The sequence below is a fragment of the Poecilia reticulata genome, linkage group LG15, assembly GCF_000633615.1.
Source record: "Poecilia reticulata strain Guanapo linkage group LG15, Guppy_female_1.0+MT, whole genome shotgun sequence".
Lineage (NCBI taxonomy): Eukaryota > Metazoa > Chordata > Actinopteri > Cyprinodontiformes > Poeciliidae > Poecilia > Poecilia reticulata.
This window is the reverse complement of record NC_024345.1, coordinates 7,054,429-7,074,406: the sequence shown is the minus strand read 5'-3', so window position 1 is coordinate 7,074,406 and position 19,978 is coordinate 7,054,429. Positions and strand designations below refer to the sequence as shown.

General features: G+C 38.0%; 1 protein-coding gene across 2 annotated transcripts in view; it reads left to right on the top strand.

Annotated features, from left to right (window-relative positions):
- The window catches only part of nrg3a (neuregulin 3a), a 557,399-nt gene that overhangs the window by 314,316 nt on the left and 223,105 nt on the right, over positions 1 to 19,978 (top strand). The window lies entirely within an intron of this gene.

Below are 19,978 nucleotides of genomic sequence, written 5' to 3'. Positions count from 1 at the left end.
AGTTTGTGTAAACATGTCAAAATAAGTGTCTTTTTGTTGAGTAGTCGATTTTATTCATTAGTTAACTCTTAGCATCTTCACTTCCATGAAACATTTTAGGTTTCTAGCTGGAAACCTAGTAAACTAATGAATTAGTTATCAAACTACTGAGTGATACCAGCAGTATTTAAATAACAATGTGTTTTACTAGTGCTTTACAAGTGCCTTACTATTTATTAGGTACGTACTGTGATTGACAAGTTTCAGGTCTCAGTTTTTAAAAAGAAAGGTTCCATATTTTCTTTAGCATTGCAACAAACCACCATGTTATTTAACTTTAGCAGTTAGCTTAATGTTTGTCCTAACAGACTCACTATTAAAACACATAAACAAGATGAAGTCCCAGTTTTCACATCCTTTGTTTTCTGTAATAAAACCTCACCAGAGTGCAGTTAGCTAAATAAGCTAATGACAAAAGCAATTTAAGAAATCAACTTGATCCAAAAGTAACACTGAACAAATAACTGATTGATGACAACAACCTACTACAGGCTGCTGTGTGAATAACCACAGACCTCGATGGAAATGATTGTCTTATGCTTTATTAAATAAAATAATCAAGAATCATATTTTTGAAATTGTAACTGTAGACCTCTTACCTGTCAAAATGTTGAAATTTCCCTTTTACACTTTTTAAAAATTATTTTGCTGCTTCCATGCAACATTGTGACCAGATAAATGTAATGCAAGTATTGTTTCTAAATGTTCTTTGTTGATTTGCCCGTGCGCACGATTTGACAAATTATTGTGAACACTTTTTTCTTGGAGTGCTTTCTGGATTGTCCATTGAAGCAAAAAGCACATATTTATAACAATTAAGTCAAACAGTGTTTGCAGCAATAGAGCTACTCTTCTGCCATTAATGACAGTCCTCCAACAAAGAGGCAGTCAATAGTCATCATCAGTCAAACTTTCTGAGGATATGGAGCTTCTATAGAACTTCAAGTTGACTATTTCTAGTACTGGTCTGGGATTTTGCTGTTATTTTCTACATCATCTTCCATCTGTGTGTGTTTATTTATTCATAGCTGTTACCATTGTGCTCCATGTGTGTATTTAAGCGTGTGTGTGTGGGTGCTTCGCTGCCCCAGATTTGAGAGGAGAGCTCATGGGCACTCAGCCCGTTCAAATGTGGGACCTTTTACTAATTAAGTCCCAGAACATCATCTTCCCAAAATCTAACCTCAGGACTTCCAGGCGACCTGTTTTTTAAGACAAGTTTTTCCCTCCTCATGGTTGCAGCTTAACATCTGGGGCTGTTCTAAAGAAGTTTAGTGCTGTATGCATGTAGAACTAAAACATAGCTGAATACTGAACATTATGAAGGTGCACCAATAAGATGATGTATGACTATAAGAAGTATAGCATATCCATTCACATACATTTGAAATGGGATGTTTGCATTTGCTGTGTAAAAACACAGAACCTTTTTTTGTTGCTGTGTTTGTTTTTCTTGTTGTTTTTTTTTAGGCCAGGTGGAGTCCCAAAAATATTTTAGTTTTGATAAATGATGATTCCATGGCACTTTTGTCTTCTTTCATATTCGTTCACACAACATTGGTGATAACCATAACTGTGGGTATATTTTAAGTCTACATTTCAAACACACTTTTGGAGTGACATTACTGAAAAGTCTGAAGTAAATCTCGTAAAAAAACACAGAAAAGAGTTATGTACCTAAACAAGTCAGGTCCAGTAATTGTTCTGTGTTTCAAGAATGCATGTGTTTTGGTCCAAAATGTTTTGGTTAAAGTCTCATTTGCAGTAAACCTAGTCCTGTACCTACATGGGCTGAAAGGCCGCTCTGTGAATAAGAAGCAATAATTCAGAAAGTAAATGCACCTAAGGACAAATATTTGAATCTGTGGGAATATACTGTACATATCCTCTGGTAGGAAAAACAACTATTGAACTTTGTTACCTGTTGAGTCTGAGGGTGTTTTCATGCACCAAAATTACAAAGTTTATTACATTTTCAATTGGTGTGGTTCACTTTCACACTGCACTGTGTCAAACAAACCAAGTCTTATGCAAAACCTATTCCCTCGCCTGTGGTGGCGCTGCACCAAGAACAAGGGAAGGAAATGATACAAAAACCTCTGAAGAACTTCCTTCCTTCTTCATGAAATGTAACTAGAAATGGAGTGGTGTCAGAGTTTAGGGGTTGTAGGATTCCTCTTTTGTCTTTGACAAAAGACAACAAGTCATTTCTTGACATGCGCTAAATACGGGTAGCACATGTTTAAATACAGATGTTATTTACCCAGAATACCCTGTTCTGCGGTCTGCTTTTGGAGCAGCCTCCAGACTGTTTCAGGTTCACGTATGAATTCAAACCGCGCCAGTTCTCTTGAACCAACTATTCCGTGACCCAAGTCATACAATTATGGAGACAATTATTAGTATTTATTCTGGGTTTTATCAAATATAAAAAAAAATTGGTAATCTTAACCAACCTAAAACAGAAAAAGGCTTAATGTCATACAGTGAGTCTTTTTATATTGTGAATATAAACATCTAGTTTCAACTGAAATCACAATAAAACTGATTATTATTAAAGAAAATGATGTATGCTTTGTTGGATGGATTGTATAACGAGGTTCAGTCGTTTGTTGCAGACCAGTAAGCACGGTTTCCCCCAGAACACTTGCTAAGCCCGGTGGTCAGGGTGCCGAGGCGGTCCACCGGCGGTCCACCGGCGGTCCACCGTGTTTTTGTATTAAAAGATGTTAAGGTGACAGGAAATTTTAAAATATCACCTGGTAATTATACGTTACGGGAAAACATCACCAGTGAAACACTACTTAAACCCATAACTAGTTTTAAAAACAAAAATCTAAATATACAATTAAAATGAATATCAATTATTTGCACTTTTGTTTAATCCAAATTAAGTCAGCAGCTCCATAAGGCCCCCCAGGGCTTCAGGGGCCCCATAAATGCTAATATTTTAACACAGACTACAGATAAATGAATGTAACACTTGATTATTGAGATGATCAATGCTGCTAAATTTAATTCAATTTCAGCATACATAAATTAAATATTTTAAATTGTTGAACATTTAAATGTAAGATTTCAAGGAGCTGGCAAGTTTACTTTGAATATTGTTCTTTGAACTTTTAGATAGTTAGATTGTTTTGTTACCATAGCTACAATCTGATGCTGTGAGTCTAATCTTTAAGTTTGAGCTCTGATTGTTCACAAATACAATTTAGTAAACTGCAATTATAACTGCTTTTTAGGTTGGCTAATTAAACTACTCTCCCTCTCTCAGATTAAATCCAACACATTTGTTAGAGATGCTGATGTTTTAGCAACAAAAGGGGCCCCTAAATCAAATTCTGCTCCAGGCCTCATACACCCTTGGACCGGCCCTGCAYRATGWGGTAATCYGCTGCACTACGCAGAGATGCGCAACAAACAGGAGATTTAATTCAATGCTGCTAATGTGGTTTTAGTAGCTCTTTCATTTCGTGTCTGTTGAGTTTTTAATAAGCGTCACAGAAACTATTCTGGTTGGTCGAGTTTATGGGACGAGTTTCTCAGATCTCTGCGCTGCCGCGCACATTAACTCTGTCTGACTAAGGGRCAAAGCATTTGATACAGTTTGATGCATTGTGTAACTGGAAAAATAATACTAAAAATAATAATATAATATAAAATCAACATGATGCGTTACAGACAGGGTAGCGTGAAAGCTCCTCACCAGGCTAAACCTGCATGATCAGGTTAGTGCTAGTTCGTTAACTAATACACCGGCCAACCTGTAACACATATAAACTTTATCAGTGCAGGCAGAGCCGGGCTGGGCAGCGTGTTGAGACGGAAAAGCCGCACAAAATTCTTTGTTCACAAATATAAATCATTCTCACCGCTTGCACAATGCACCTCTGAAAAGGCGACTACAAGTTATTCCTGCAGTTCACGTAGAGCTGCGCAACCAGAGCTAACCAGAGTGGGGTTTAAAGTCCTACCTTGATCAAAAACTCTGGAAAGAATCATAATTCCTCACAGGGGTTGATGTACGTATCCATATAGGTCAGCCTGTGTCCAGTTTGAGTGAAAGGAGGCACGCGGGATCTCTGCTGAGGTAAACTTAATCCAGCTACTGCAGCGCACGAGGCAACGTGCAGAGGTGCCAGTGGTGTGATTGGTCCGGCTTTAAATGCATTAACTATAAACCAATCTTCTATAAACATATATTTTAGGAATAAATCTGCTCCGCCAGTGAAACGCTCAGAGCAACAGTGACGCTTGCAATCTGACTTAAAAAACCCCCGAAAAAACCCCACCTTTTTTTCAATTATTATTTTCCTTATTAACATAAAAAGAAAGGCTTTGCCTGGTGGTGGCAGTAGTAAAGGATGGCGGGCCGCCAGGCCTATAATACACTGGGAAAACCCTGAGTAAGTATTCAGAAATGAGTCCCAGCTTTATTTTTAAATTGCAAGTTGGGCAACTTTAGGGTCTTAGACATCATACGGTCATAAATCATTGCTGGCACATGTTCTACGCTTGTGGGCATACAGTAACCAAATGATACATTTGTGATTTACGGCTTTTGCAAATAGATAGATGCAAATAATAGTTTTAAACCCAGTCCTGGACCTCTATAGGCAGCTGAAGTAAACGTATTCTGCTACATTGCAGGTTAAAGTGCAAAGCCAACAATTTCATATTAGCCTGTTGTATTGAGGGGAAGCAAATACTTGAATCATCAAGTTGTTTGGAGGGAAATGGAAAAAGACAGAAATGAGAAATACTGAAGCTGTACCGAACAACATAACTAGAAGTTCAGTGTGTGGACAGACGGAGATCGGAGAGGATCTCTCCTTCTCACATCTGTTGCCATGACAGCGTAATCTGAGGACAACTCTTGCTGTTAAAGCAGAGGTTTGAGACGTACACGGCCATGGCCTTGATCACACAGTCTGTGAATGTTAATGTGTGCCGAGTTGGAAAGGAGAGAAAAATACGGCAGGACTGATTGCAGCTGAATTCCGTGTCAATGAGCATTCTCAGAAAGTGAGGTAGGAGAAATGTGGGATTTGCCTTTGGGGAATCTGGATAGGAGCTTGTGCCATACGATAATAAAAATAGATTTTATGCTGTGTACTTTGCTTAGGTCATAAGTATAATGTAATAGCGATCCACAGAATCTGAAAGTCGTTACATACAACAAAACTCCATGTCATCATCAGTTAGATCCCATCGTTGTCTCACTGACTGCAAGTTTCATTGCACAACTACTAAGTTAAAATATCAATCTCTGCCTTTAGAATAATGAAGTTCTCATTAAGTCTGTTTATGATGTCCCTTTGACATCACTGATAGATTTTCTTGATTTCTCAAAAGCTTTTGACACAAATCTGGAAAACCCATTGTACCTCACTGGCCTTCTTATAAAGACCGAGATTCAAAGTTGCTGATTACCGGTCCAATTTAAGACTCTCGCTCTTCACTCTTTATATAAACCACTAGGAATTGATCAAGTTCCATCTCTTTGCAGACTTATTTACAGTTCTTCTTCAATTTTAGTTCAAACCCTTGAAATAAATATCTGAAGTAATTGTTCTTCTAAGGGGTTTATAAGTTAAACTCCTTAGTTTAATTTATAAACCCAACTAAGGAGTTTAATTTATGAACAATTACTTCAGTAGTTGTAAACTAAAGAGTTTATAAATGTATTTCAAAATTCATTTAAGATATAAACTTATGTTTGCCTCTGATTTATCCATTTCAGACCAATCATCAGGACAGCAGCAGTGTTAGAATAAGACTGACAAAAAAAATCAGGATGTGTTGCAGAAGTTGAAAATATTGCAACACATCATAAAGAATCAAATAAATATGTGTGGTTCTGGAAAATAAAATAAATAACAATACTAATAAAAACTGGGTTTCTCTAAACTGTGTGTGTGCATGGCTTGTCTGACATCTCTGTGTGTGTGTGTGTGTGTGTGTGTGTGTGTGTGTGTGTGTGTGTGTTTTGTGATGGACCGGCGGCCTGACTAGGGTTCACCCCGTCTGATGACTGCCAGAGATAGCTGACGGATTGATGGAGCTGATGGATTGATGGATGTGTTGTTTGTATGTTTGAAAATTGTTTGTCTTTTTCTTTTTTCACAATTTTAATCAGTTTATGACACATTTAATTGATGATCTAATTTTGAATGTTTGTCAATTTGTGGCACGTTTGGCTCCCCCTAAATTGAAGTTTTCGTTTTAAATGACTACATTATATAAAAATGAAAACAAGAAAATATATTTGAAGTTATGCTCTGATTGTAATTTTTCTCCATCAACCATTTAATGACAAATTTCACTGCAGGCACAGGATCGATACATAATCTCATTCATTTTGTGTTTTAAACAAATTGAGACAAATCAGGCCGTAAAGCGCCACTCAGCTCGGACGTCTAATGGGGATAAATTGTGCTGGTTTGTGTCCTTATTTGCCAGAGAATTAATTATTTTTTTATTTGAGAGATGAAACTTGATCCTTTGCGCAATGAGTCTTTTCTAAAGTGCGATAAGTTGAACATCAGGCAGCGGTCCCAGCCGGTTGTAAAATGAGCGCAGATCGTCCCCCTGAGCGCCGTTTAGCGCTGACGGTGTGCGACGGCTGCGTTTGTAAAGCCGGCAGAGTGGTTGCAAACGTATTTGAGGAGATGTGTGTGTGTGTGTGTGTGTGTGTGTGTGTGCGTGTGTGTGTGCGTGTGTGTGTGTGTGTGTGTGTGTGTGTGTGTGTGTGTGTGTGTGTGTGTGTGTGTGTGCGTGTGTGTGTGTGTGTGTGTGTGTGTGTGTGTGTCTGCGTGTGTGCGTGTGTGTGTGTGCGTGTGCGTGTGTGTGTGCGTGTGTGTGTGTGTGAGTCATACGGAGAGCTCGTGCTTTTACACAAGTCCTTCACACACCGCTTCAAGCAGCACAGTCAGGCATTCAATCATTAGTGCTCAGCTAACCAGGAAATTAGTCAGCGTGCTAAGATAATACTTTTTTTTTTTTTAAAAGATGGCAAGAGGCCAAGAAATTCAGTTAAAAAGTATCTGATGCTAAAATTAATTACATTCCTGCTCGGCACATTTTTTCTAAAGAGAATTTTTTTTGTGAGTGCATGATTACTGCCCTATGTAATTATAACGTAAATATCTCCCACACATTATATACCCGTACAATTCAACTCTCCCTTTCTTTGTAATTTCATAAGCAGGATTTTTCTGAACAACAATCCACAACATCTTGATTGTTTTCATCTCCATTTTGACCCAAAGGGCCAAGGAACTGAGCGGTCCAAACAGAATTTAATTTAGAGGCTTGCCAACGTCCATCAGGCACCAAGTCTCAATCAATATTCTATTTTTATCATCCATATTTAACTGCTTATTCATTAAACATCTAACGCAGCCCTGGTTATTGTTAGTGAGGAAGCAATGCTGCCAACAAAATATCCAATTGTGTTTTGCTTTAATTCCTTTTAATCTAACTGAGAGCGATATTTTTTGTAGCATATAGAGAGCGATAGAACTAATGTGGAACTTAAAGGAAGTGTTGTGCATGTTTAGAAAGTGTGAAATTAGTTAGTGACAGCGGTGGGCACATTTTTGCTAATGTGCTAGAAGCGGAGCTAATTTTACGTTGAGCACATTTTGCTTCCCATAATGTAATTTCTCTATAAAATCAAAAGTGCTAAGTTGCTTGGCAGTTTTGTAAACTTTCTGTTAAACACATGTGTTTAACATGTAAATTAATTATGTCAGAATTAAATTAGTGCTTGAGGATTGTAGTGTTTCAAAAGCAGATATAAGTTAAATTGAAGTTAGTGCTTTAGCACTAGTTTGTGCTAAATACCGTGATGATACAGCGTTAGCAGAACTAATGTTTATGATTGTGCTTTAGGGTTAGTGCAGCTAACTTTTTTTGTTAGTAGAGCTTCATACAGGCTGAGCAGGAATTTTACCTTTCATCATATTTTTTGTAGCATTTGGGTACTTCCTGTTGGTTCAAAGAGACTGTCTCATTCATATACGTTTAGGCTCCACTTTTGCTTTTGTTTTATTGTATATTCATTCTGTCCTTACAAATGGAATAGAAGTGATTTCAGTCCAGATCATGTTTAGTCCCTCTCCCCTGAATGACACAGCAGTGTTTTGTCTCTGTAGCTGAACCTCCTCTACCTAAACAGATCATGTGACAGTATTACCTGGCAAATGGAGGTAATGGGCAGGGTGTGGAAACAAATCTTTGTAAAGTCCCCGCTGATAAGGCGAGAGTCCTTCACAGATACTCACAGCAAGAAGGAAATGGATATAAAACTTACCCAGGAATGCAGCCCAGCTTGGAGGCGGGTTTGTTTTCCCCAAACTGAGCTGCAGGTCGTCTGACTGACCTCTTCCCTGTTGAAAGTCTTTCCTAGAGGAAATCTTGAATTTCACCTGCAGGTCTTCAGATCTGTCTCTCACATCTTCACAGATTTCAAAATCTTTTTCTGAATTGATTTGGGAGTACCTTGCAAGATGGGATGAAAATTTGGAAAGAAGGAAACATCTATGAGGCTAATTTAGCCAGCATACTGGTTTGCATTGATATTCTGTATGAGGAAGGGATATTTAGGTTCTAGAAGAGTTTTTTATTCATCTCGTCTTTCTCATTTATTATTAGCTTCCATCTATTGTCTTATAGTGTCGGTCGTAATATTTCACAGATTCAACATGTTTATCGCCATGACAGCAGAAGATGGAGGCCCATTTCAGCAGAGAAAACAAAGAGATTACCAGGAATAATACCCATTTAACCAGCTTTCTAGTCTGAGATTAATAACTCACAAATCCAACATGACAGTGTTTGTGTGAAAATGTGCATTTGAAGCAAAAAGTCTTTTTTTCTCCAGTAATATTCAGCCTCATCTTAATTCATGAGTTTTCAGATGGATTGGACCTCACTACAGCAGAACACATTTCATTACCTGTGACATACAGCATGTGCATTGGCATGCTAATTAACGGGAAGTATTTATGTAATATTTATATGCAGCCATGACAACGCCTGGATTAAAATAATCCTGAACAAAAGAATTTTAAAATGCATTATTTCTTTTAACTTTAATTGCCTCTATTTTTATTTACAAACTGCACAAGAATCAAAGCCATTTCTTCAGTGTGTTATATGAATGCCAGGTGTGTTTTTCTTCTCAAAGCTGAATTCACTAAATACACATCCTTTCAATAATTTGGTATATTACTGTAAAGTTTATTTATCTCACTAACTCAGTTCAGTAAGGGAAACGCATTATACAGATTAATTACACACAGACTGACGTTTCCTAGCCTTTAATTTTGATGAGTTTCCACTTAACATGACATCAGATTAAATAAAAAAGTAATACAAAAGTAATACATAAGTAATACATAAGAATGTTTAATGCCTGCTCAAAGGTTGATATTTTTCAAAAGGTACTTTTAATCTGACAGACTATGTGGGGACATATATTCTAATTTATTGATTATGACTACATGGAAACAGAAATTAAATTCAGTAAATTTGAGCAGTTAGAACCTACATTAGCATTACATCAACCACAAACACAACACAAACAGTAAAGAGATCAAAGATAGAAAATCTATTTTTTGTTTTCCATAAAGTAGTACATGGCAGACAACCCCAACAATGTGCAGGTGAACAAAAAATTTAGTTTAGTTTTTTTTTTACATTTCAGATATTATTTCTGATCCATTTCTTCAGGTTTTTGACTTGCACAAAAATGTTTTTCCACTTGATAGTTCAGATGATGTAGTTCCACTGTGGATCAAAGTTGCAACATTTGTTTCATTTCAGCTGCTGCGGTTCAGTGTCAAACCAACCAAACCCTTTGAAAAACCTGTTCCCCTCCTCGCCTGTGGGGGCGCTGCACCAAGAACCACTGAAGGAAATGACACAAAAAGAAACATATCAGACAGAGGTTTGCAGGCAGACCACAGTTTGTTTTATGGTCTGTATCAGAGTTTGATTAAATATTCACACCTCCACAAACAAACTGGACTTTCTAGACAAACAGACTGGAGTGAGTCTGCTGTGAAAACACTCTAAATGCATTTATTGAGATCAAAAAAGTTACCAGATGGAAAATTATGAGATGTCCCTCCAAGAAAAGCTCTCTAAGATCTGTGGACTTATGTGGAATATTATTCAAAGGAAAAATAAACTCCTGTTCAAGTTTCCAACTTTTTAACTTGACCAGTTCAAATCAAAAAGGGTGTTTGGTTGTAATGTTCCACAAAAGAAAATAGAAAATATGTGATTTGAAATAAAATGTAAATCTTTGGTGAAAATTATACTGTATCAGACATGCCTCACTGGAAGACAGAATGAATCATGTGTAGTATAATTTTGTTTGTGTGAAGCCAGTAGTGCAAGTTACTTTTGTCCTCTTTCCTCTGCTGTGCCATCATTTCCACTTGCTCTCAGTTGATTATTTTTTGTATGGAAACCTGCATGATGCAAACAGCATTGAGAACGTGACACCATGCTTTGGATGTAATTCACAGAAATTTGGGCACGTTCACAAATAAATACATGTATAATACTTTATTTAAATATCAGCACAGAGGTTTTGTTTGTGTTATAGAGCTATTTTATCAGATTGCTTCTGGTTTCAGAAGTAGGAAGATGTGTAAGTACAGCTTTGGACACAATTAGCAAACAAGTATCTTCAAACGGCATGTGAATGTTTTATTGAAGCATGTTTGGATGTACTGCATCATTATTTCTGGTGACTTCGTTTATGTCCGGTAAGGAGCTCCTCTTTCCTCTCTGAGTCAAACTGCACATCAACAACAGATTCAAATATATTAAGCATTCTCACTTTATCTACTTTTCATGTCCCAGTGAGTGTGTTCTTGGCTGAAATGCCATTTTTTTGAGGCTGGACCTACTTTTTACTGTATATTTTGGGATTCAAAATTCCAATTGAGCGCTTGTTGGCTCCAGACCACACTTCCATTTCATGAAACTTTAATCACAGTGTATGGGGTTCCTCCCCGATGTTCTGAAGTCCCTGCTCAGGGCATTCCTGAAAATGCAAGCAACCACTCGCCAAAATGGAGTGTCATCCCCGGAGATCCTGATATTCCAGCCAGCATACAGAGGGTCACCTTGGTGTAAGGATTGTTTATTTACCTTGACAGAAGTTAGGCCTTTTGATAGAATTGCCTCAAGGGTTTGAGTGTCAAAAAAAACAGAAACCAAGTGTGTAGATAAAAAAATTCTCTACCCTTAACATCTTTTAATTATCCATTCTCTCTTTCAAATTGCCTTTTTCCTCTTTAGCATGTCCTCCTCCAGTTTTCTGTGGCCTTGCTGAATTCTCTAAACCCCCATCACCATCTGTGGTATAATAATAATGGCACACCGATGGGAGTCGGGCAGTTGTCTTCCTGACAGCAATAAACAAGGCGAATGCTGCGGCATGCTTTCAGAGAGGGAGAAAATTAAACGGATAAGGAGATGGAGACTAGAATTTGCCTCTTTTAGCAAGCAAATTCTCAAAGATGTGGGGCACTAGACGTGCCCAGGAATGCCAAGCAGAATCTGGGGGAGAGCAGATGACGGACATGACAAATTTAGAACGGTAAACAAGCAATGAAAGTGTTCTTCTATTTTAGATGAGGAGGCTGGGAGGAGATGAGTGTTGGTGGCGGTGGTTGAACATTAGCCTGTCGCTGTGCGTTGATTTAATTAGCTCACTATGAAGCCTTGTTGATCTCTTGGCAGCTCAGTGAAGGTGTTAGGTAAAGACCACTTCCTGAATGGCAAATTGGAAACTCAGACGTATGGAAGACATTTTCAGCATTAGTGCTGTGTTTAAAAATGAAGAGAAGGCTATTAAGGATTAAAGGAAGATGTCAGCTATTCAAGGCTTTTCGCCTTTGCCATTTTGTACTTTAGCAGTTGATCTGAACTGACCCAGATCAGCTGCTAAAATCTGTTTTCATGCCTGACAGTCCAGTAGACTCGGTTCAATTGAGGATCTAAATTGCAACATTTGTTCCATTTTCACATGCTGTGGTTCACTTTCACTTCACTGTGTAAAACCAACCAAACCCTTTGAAAAACTTGTTCACCCTCTCACATGTGTTGGCGCTGCACCAAGAACCATTGAACAGGATATCTGAAAGGCACAAACGAGCATCATCCAACTGACTGCCACTAAGTTTGCACTTAGACACAAAAAAGCTAGATACTTAGCTGGAAGGGAATATCAGCAGCTAGTTAGCGCCTCAAGTCATGGGCACAACAAAGATGCAATGTCTACACATGACTCAAACGGAAAAGTCCTGAGAGAGAGAAAAAACTACATATACAAGATTAAATAGTCCTTAAATTAAAGATCTGGTGAACCTATTTAAAGCATATTTTTATTAATTAAGCCACTTTAAGGCATTCATTTTACACATGAAATTTTGAGTTTTTATGGTTGTGTGGACACCCTGACTGACGGCACATAAACATGGAGTTAGTTTAGGATTATTCATTAACCTGAATCCACAATCAGGAACTAAAACAATTATCACTTTTAGCCTTTTGTGCATTTTATAGGATATGTAAAAAAGTTATAGAAAGTGACATCAAGACACAAAAATTTTGATAGAACTATTAAAATACTCCAAGGAAACATTAGCTGCTCAAGTTAAGATTAGCTACTGGTGGCTAACAAAAGGCTTATTTTAAAGTTCTTTAGTTACTCTGAATTGCATTTAATTATTTATATTTAGAAGTCGCACTTTGGATCAAATCTGAACATAATTGAAAACAGATGACAGATCATTTGAAACAATTAGTGATTTCTGTAACTTTTATTCAGTTTATGAAAACAGACATGAATATGATTCTCATGAATCTAATATGGTGCATCTCAAATCTAGTGCCAGAAATATCTGAACCAAAATGAAAAACTCAACTTTTTTTTTTTTTTAGGATGAACTTTTTGCCAACTTGTGTCCGTCCTCTGTGAATGTTCTGTCAAGCTGTCTTCTCATTGCTTTCCGTGGGAGGTTCAACAACTCCCAGAGTGCTGATTGATTTGTAATCATGTCTCTGTTAGTTTTAATTAGCAAAATTGAACAAGCTTAATTGTGCAATTGCATTAGCTTACACAGTTTGGCAAACAGCATGGAGTATCTAATTAATACTCCTCTGCAAACATACAATGGCAGCACGCGTACGTTTGTGTGTGATTTCTTAATGACAAACATGACTTTACAAATATGCTAATTTGTAAAATATGATACACTGAATACATTTTTGTAGCTCCTCTGACTGAAGTCTGAGCAGCTGTCTATCATTGTAATATAGATCTAATAATATATCAGTAATTTAATGGGATTTTGAGAGAAAATGACAAAACACAACTGACGCAAATGGCTGACAGGAACATTTGAAAAGATAAAATAAAAGAGGAAATGATTGTCATGTTGCGGTCGAAGTCAACAAATTACGAACAATGTGCCTCATAAACTGATTGTTTTTGTTTGTAGAACCTTAAAACGTTTTAATTGTTGAACTTATGTTTGAATTTTCTCGCGTTCTCCTTCAAATTTACGGTGGCCGACAGGTGCAAATGTGCAGCAACAGAGAAAACATGCAAACAAAAAAAGAGACGCAAACAAATGAAATGCAGCAAACACAAAAAAGACTACAACCACAAATGAAATGCAGAAAACAGAAAACAAAAGAAAAGATGCAAACAAAAAGTGCTGAAAACAGAAGTGCTCCAGACCAGTAGAAGGAGTTGAACAAAAAACAGCTTTTCCAAATTTAAGGTCTGCATCCTTTAAAGCGGGTGTTCAGAAAAGCAGCAATGTCGGCAAAATGATTTGTGCTGTGTTACACTTAAAATTACACAATATGATTTTTTTTACAAAGTTTTTAGGCAAGAATGTAGATGTATAGATCTGAAATATCTGCTCAACCGTAAATCACTTAATTACAATATTTCTCCGACGTTTTCGGAGATGTCTGCTCCCGCTGCATTAACAGCCAGCTCCCCTCCCAGCTGTCAGCTGGCCGGGCGCTCCAGGTTCGGTACACCGAGAGAGAACCCATGTCTCCCGGCAAATCGTTTTAAAAACTCCCGATAATTTTCCCCTATGAGCAGGCACGTGCAGAGGGGGGGTCTGAGGGTGCTTGAGCACCTGCCCCTTTTGCTCCTTGCCCCCAAGTGCCCTTTAGGTCAATTTTTTTATTTTTTTTGGCATTATTATTTCCTAAGCCCTCTTCTGACACATAATAACATGTACTAAAATATTTTTTTTTGTTTTTTTTGCCCGTGACGTATGACGCAGGTGCCTCTCGCGCAGCGAGTTACGGCGGCTAACTGGAGCTCAACGTAGAGAACGTTCCAGATTACATTAGTTTTTGGTGAATTAAAAAAAAAAAGTTTTTGGTGAATAAAGTGGAGTAAACATGCTACTTGTCAGATGACGGAAAACATTGAAGTATCGTTTTTGCTTCAGCACAGAGTCGCGGTTTAAGCAGAGAGGTAATAAAATACAACAGACACTGACAGGCCTCTGCGTCTGCCTTTCTCTGAAGAACCACTGAGCGGGAGGAGACAACCAGGTGAGGAGAAACTGTTCTTATCTATCGATTCAGTATTTTTATCATACAGACATTAGGCTGTTGTTGTTGTGCTATTAGCTAACTGCTAGCTAACAATTTTGCTAGCAACGCAAGATATCTAAAAAGCTTCTTCCCTGTATCGTTAATAATAGCAATCATTCTTCAGTATTGCTTAATAAGGGGCACATCACCCGTCCAAAACCGAAAAAACAAAATGTTTTGTTTAAATAACTTTTTTTAATTAAATAACTCATTTTTGTCTTGTGAACTTAAAAAGTTATTTGCCAAACATCAACTTTTATTTGCACACATCAGAAAGATTTTGTTGCGATTTTGGGCCCACCCACAATGTCATGCGAGAAAAAAGTTTTTTAAGCAAAACTCAGTAGGCTTTTCTCATGGTGACATTCATTAACAATTCAATATTTGCTTTTTTTTTTTTTCGTTTTTCTGCAGTTCAGCTCTGCTTTCCTGAATGGACCATCTTCATCTCCCACTGCAAGTGTAGCAAACAGAAGGCTTTTTTAAATAGATTACAGTCACTAAAAGGTTGCATTGTGCCCATGTTTATATTTTTAATAGTGTAATTATGTAAAGACAAAATACGTCTAGTGGTCTAGCTCTGATTTACTTATCTTGCTAAATTGCGGGTTTGAATAAGGCAATACTTTCTTATAACAAGATAGACCTGCAGAAAGAAATTACTAATAAAATATCTTACATATGCATACGCAGTTGTTTGCTTTATATAGAGATTTTCCTTAGCTTTGATTGTATATCTCACAATTTTGTTATTGTGTTTAACAAATAACAAAATTTGTTACACACCTGTTCATTAGGTGTGTTCAGAGTTTAAATGTTTATTAAACTCTGAAAGCTGTGTGGCTTTGTTAATATTCTGTCCTAAAATGCGGTTAGATGTGCCTTTTTTTTTTTTTTTTTGAGCACCTGCCCCTTTAGTGGTCTCTGCACGGCCCTGCCTATGAGTGAAGGTGAAACACACATATTAAGTCTGGTAATAGCTGTAAATATTTTTGGTTCACTAAAGTATTTAATTTATTCCTGAGCAAATGGGTTTGACTGATTAAAGCTAAGCCTTCAAACATAACAGTTTTACTTAACTGTATTGTCTTACTTCCTGAGATATGGAGAGTTTTTGAAAATGAATAATTTTCTTACATCCCTTGCTATACATGTTTAAACATTTTAGAATCAGACAAATTTCTTTTTTACTATGGAAGAGCCTTTATTACAAAACGTGAAGAATAATACAGAAATAAAGAGTAAAAAAAAAAATCTTTTGAGTCCGTTTTTTTTTCCTTTGCCGCTCTGTGCTTCACGTTGTCACGGTTGCTAAGCAACATAACGCCGAGATGGAGGCTAGGCAGCTAGCYGAAGGCTACAGCTTCTCTCTTCTGGTCGTCCATATTCGTGGCCTTCGAAGGACCCGTCTTCCGTAGACCGGGCCGTTTCTCACATAGACATAATAAAAGGACAGACGCCTAATGGACCGCTCTCGTCTTATCAATACATATTTATATAAATATATAAACATAAATAAATGATTAATACTGAATAATATTAAGCTATACGTGTTTAGCACACACACACAAACACACACAGAGGTTTTTTCATGTTTTCAGCCGACGAGTTCTAGCTTAAGAGTGATTGGGTCCAAAATCCGATGCGAGATTCATCCGTGCTGAGACATTTCTCCCTTCTTCCTCACATCGTGTCTTTAGGAAACCTTCAAAACAAAAACGGGAGAATTGGGATGTATCTTACTTTGACAGAGTGAAATAAATAATAGCCATTGCCACCTGTGTACTTTGCTGGTGAATGTTATAACATGTAATATTATGATTTTTATAATATATATTATATTGTTTCATTTCTATAGTAGGCTCTTGTATGATAATCTAAGTCAATGTTAGAGAATAAACTTTTTAAGATAATCTCAGTTAGCTGTCAGAGCGGGGGCTTAACACCAAGCACTATAAATACAGAAAAGTAATATTCTAATCACAAAATATACACAATAATATGTCCATCTTACATGTGAAATGTTGTCTGTCGAGCCCTCACGTCAATAGTCCGTTGATCTGATCAACAATATCCCGCAGTGCTGATGCAGTGCTATTGTCCCTATTTTGTTTGCATCTCTTTTTTTGTTTGCTGCATTTAAGTTGCTTTTTGTTTGCATGTTTTCTCTGTTGCTGCGCGCTTGCACCTGTCGACCACCGTACAAATTTCAGTCAGCCAACAGCACTTGTACGTTTTCCACAATGCAGATACTCTGTGTGAGGATTCATATTGTTTTTTGTTTAGACCAGTGGTTCTTAACCTGGGTTTGATGGAACACCAAGGGTTCGATGAGTCGGTCTCAGGGGTTCGGCGGAGCCTCTGCCGTGAAGGTAAAGACTCACTTGTGTAAAGTCGTGATGACGCCCCGCTTTGCCATCACTTGCTGCAGAGAATCACATTACATTGCTTAGCCAATCAGAGCTGCGGAGGAGCACTGATTGAAGAAGTTACAGTTTCAGCATGGATTTGAACTTGTGTCCAATGGACCATACCAAGCTCCGCCCAGAAACACCCCTCGAAAGTCCCACGTGACTTCATGTCTCACATTAACCTCCTTGCAGAGCTTAGCTTCTATGGCATTTTTCGTTTCGACTGACTCTCTGCAGAGTATTTCTRAGTCGATTAGTTTAGCATTTCTGCCGGATTTTCACAAAATATCAGCCACGACAATGGACAAGGGAACCAACAAGTTCATGTCATCTTTTTTGGACGACATCAAGATGTTTTAGCCACACGATGCCTCTAACATTGTGCGCGTCACAGCTAAATGCTACCAGTCGATGAGGAACACGAGCAAGATCCTCACACCCTCAGCATAAATATAGTTGTGGACAAGATCACTGATGCCTATTGTTCTTGCAAGGCTGGGTAAGTCCGGCATTCATGGTTTTGAGGGTTCGAATGTGCCTAGGCCTGATACTCGGTGCTAGTGTGGCTAACACAATTACAGTTTAGTAAAAAGCCTTTTCAGGTWAAATAAAATCTTTAATGTATGTCAGATACGGTACACATTGCATATTGATCTGTTCAGTAACGCAAGGCTGTAACAGACAGGCTTCAAGGTGGAGAAGTTGTATCGGTACTTCCATTATGCTGAACTTGGCTAAAAGGTTTTCATAATGGATGTATCTATGTACTTAAGTACAGTAACGAAGTACTTTTACTACGTTACTTCCCACCATTATTGACTTTATTTTTTTCATTCACTAACCACAAAGAAAGCAAAGCAATAATACTTACGCCAGCAGACACTTTGTTCTTATTGATCCAACGGTTGAGCTGCAAATGCGGTTGTGCACAAGCTTTGATCCAAGCAAGGCTTTCTGTTTCAGATTTTGGAAATCTGTGAATTTTAGTTCCACAAACACGATCAGGATACCTGACATCGCCTGTACAGATACCCCACTGACGGTGGAGAACCATTTTTTTTGGAGTCCTGACGCAAAAACTTTCTGTCGGTCTGGTAGTCCACAATGTACATTAGCATGAGTTTGTGAGACGGTAAGGCACGTAATAGCTGCGCTGTGACATAAAATGGGCATTAGCCAATGAAATGCGGCCCCTGTGGTAAGGTCCGTTACTTCAGCCAATCTCACCGTAGCTTTCGGTATACTTCTAAATCTGCTCCGTAGTCGCATCTTTTCGGGCCTGCTACTGCCTCTAGTGGCGTGGGGGTGGTAACACAACTAATATAAATACATTACTAAATCAGAATACGGCTAAGTCTTTATTATTTATTATTAATTTTTCATTCTCTTAATTATGTAGAGCTAATTATATAATCTAAACAAGACCTTAAAGTGGTTCCAGTTTCTCTCAGTGGCCAACCTGTTGAAACTGTAGCAAATTTTAAATACCTTGGGTCGTTCCTGGGCAGTCAGCTCAACTTTGCTGAAAACACTGACTCTCAGAGACTCTACCTTACTCTACCTTTTAAGAAGACTTAGTGATCTCCTATGTCTTGAATTTGGGGGGCAATCAGATTTTATTTATCACTACAGAAGAGTTCATATGAATGCGCATATGAAACTGGTGGGTTCAGTACCTCAAAAAAGGTTAAGAACCACTGCTTTAGATTCACAAAACTTCACAGTTTGTTAGCACATACAGGTTCAATTATATCCATACTTTTATTGATATATTTTTGAAGAAAATCACATTCCAGAATCTGATGAATTTCCCTTAAAATGTGAGGATTTTTCTTTGTCCATCTGCTGCTGTATTCCAGGAGATTTTTCAAAGAATGAAACTCTTTGTCACCAGTGGCAGTGCAGATCATTTCTGCCTCCTGCTGTGCCACTGATGTGAGCGACAGCTGCAATGTAATTTATTACATAAATCAATGATATAAACCAGTGGGCAGCTAAATGTGAGCACATTAATATTCCTCTCAGCTCATCTTTAGCAGGCTGTTGTGACACAGAACATTTCTCTACATTTCGTAGGTAACCTCCAAAATTTTACACACAAAGCACAAAAAAGTAAACGCTACACCAAGAGGCACAGAGAGGTAGGAGGTAAAAATGGAGAAGGCATTATGGGAAGAGTTAAGCACATCAAAGCTTGAAGATTATGACGACATTATCCACTTTAATGATGCACAGATATGCACGAATTGTTTTATCTGCACAGCAACACAACTGCAGCTGAGATGAGCGAGAGGAAACGACCGGGAAAGGAGTGAGGACCAAGACTTACAATCATTTTGGTGGTGTTCCTAATTAAGCATCCCTTTCAAGTCAGCAGGTTTGATGTGTTAATAGAATGCAAATGTATGCAAATGAACCATCATCTTCCCTTCAAACCGCTGGGTTTTAGGACTGCAGGACGGAAAAAAGTGTCCAAAAAAAGAACGGTTAATGCAGAACATAACGGACGTTTTTCCATTGAAACTTTCTCTACACACTTAAAAGATACTACAATTACCTGTGGGAGTCTTACTCAATCAGCTGAATCTTTGCATGAGAAGTTAAAACAGTAAAATGTACATTTAGATAAAGAATTGCTGACAAAAGGAGAAACACGGGGAGAGGAACACGGAGTGACAGAGGGAGAGCATAGACCACAGAACAGCTGAGGATGAGCAGAACTGAAGCTCTGCTGCTGCTGGCTGGGAGCTCTGCCTGCCTACTGCTAATGCTAAGGCTAATGCTGCTGGCTGGGAGCTCCGTCTGCCTACTGCTAATGCTAAGGCTATCGCTAATGTCTGGGAGCTCCGTCTGCCTACTGCTAATGCTAA